The following is a 2,009-nucleotide window of genomic DNA, read 5'->3' as shown; positions in this document are numbered from 1 at the left end:
CATATCAATGAAAGCTTTCTTTTAATTGATGTAAAGCCAAATTATTGATCTATTAAATTATATAAAATATAAATGTTTTATTAATTTTATTTTAATATAAATTATATATTATTATAAATAATATTATATTATTATATAAGAATTTCAATCAATTAATTTTGATTGATAATTTGGCATTATATTAATTAAAGTAAAGTTATATTAAAACGATGCATGACAAACGGTCGTAATGTCTCACGACCGTAAACGAGCGTAAAGTTACGCTCATGCACCGGCGATAATAATTAGCCGGCAACGGAAGGAATTTTTTTTCTTTCATCACCCTCTAATAAAGGTCTACATCTCTGGCTAGATATAGCCAGAATGAATATGGCCAGGATCAACGAAAGGAAGGTCCAACTGGCCCAACGGAAGCAACATAGTTGACCAATATCGTGATCAAAAGGAGCAAAAATACACATGTTGGACAATACATGTGTTTGCTCATTTCTACGTGCAATGGCACGTAATCAAGAATGCTACCGATACATTCTATTAGGACACGTGAATAGGGCACGCGAATAGGGCACGCGAGTAGGTCACGCGAGTAGGGCACGCGAGTAGGGTACGCGAGTAGGACACGTTCCCTGAAATTTCCGTGATCCCGGATTCCCGCTGGCTTAGCCAGCAAAAGTAGGGTTGTTAAAATTATCTATTAGAACTATCTTAAGATAGTCATTTAATTCCTTAAGTATTTAATTCCTTAAAATTCTTAAGAAAATTAAAAGGTAGGATTTTTTAGGAAAATTAAAAAGTGAAAATTAATTATAAAATATTTGTAAAAAAATTAATAATTTTAGTTTTTCTACAATTTAAATTAAAAATTGACTAGTAGAAAAATTAAAACTAATTATAAAAAGATTTCAAAAATAACACACATGCTACACCTTTTTTTATAAATAAAAAATTGCATATATATTTATTTTGTACTTAATATTTTGTACATAATATTTTGTACATAAAAAATAAAATGTAATACATATGTATTACATTTTATTTTATATATTTAAACTTGTATATATATTGTAAAATGTGCGTATACTTTAAAACTTTGAGACAAATCGAATGGGTACCCTGATATCAGTGAAATATCGACAAATTAATGTATCTCAATTCTACAGAAAAAGATTAATTATAGCTTAGAATTATTATAATTATGCTTGATATTATTTTGATTTATTTTATGTGTGTTGCAAAATATTCAAACTAATTTTTTTAAAATTTTGCTGTTATCGAGTTCGATTTACCACTTAACTTTTCTTTGCGGATTGATCTTACGAGGTCCGATGTAGAAGCAAGAAGTTGATCGTTCTCCGCCTTTAAGATTGTTCTTGTCTTTGTCGGATATTAACCGGCGTATTATCTGGCGGAGGGATCTTGATCTGGTCAAATCGTTGGGCCATTTATCCTCCATTGAACGCGGCGATAACGCAATGTTTTTATAACGGTATCTTAAGATGTATAAGATTTTATCCTGTTTAGCCAGTCCGGCTATTGTCGATTTATTTATTCGTCGCGTTTTTTTTGCAAATTTTAAATCGCGGTTTATCTTGTGATTTAATCGTTGATTTACATCGAAGCTTCGTCTATCTTTTCTCGGATATTTTCTTTGCAACTCTGCGCCAATAGTCTAACAATAAGCACTTTTTTTTCGAAATTGAAAAACAATCGATAACTTTATTAACGACTCTTTTGGTCATAATATAAACATTTATGTTTCCATTATATAAAACTTAATAAGCTTTGTAATTGCATATTAATCATTAATCGTAAATATCGTATTAATCGTTGCTTATCAGCTATATCTGACCTAAAAATTTCTGGTGAATTCTGCATTATATGAATATTTCGGATATTTTCGTGTAATTCCATGTAAAAATTATCCATGTAAATTCTTTTGTATTATATTTCAAATTATATTTTATATTAAACTTTGTACTATGTTTTGTAATATATATTTGTAATATAAT

The sequence above is a fragment of the Formica exsecta genome, unplaced genomic scaffold (genome assembly GCF_003651465.1).
Source record: "Formica exsecta isolate Colony F162 unplaced genomic scaffold, ASM365146v1 scaffold1, whole genome shotgun sequence".
Classification (NCBI taxonomy): domain Eukaryota; kingdom Metazoa; phylum Arthropoda; class Insecta; order Hymenoptera; family Formicidae; genus Formica; species Formica exsecta.
Note: the sequence above shows the minus strand (reverse complement) of the source record.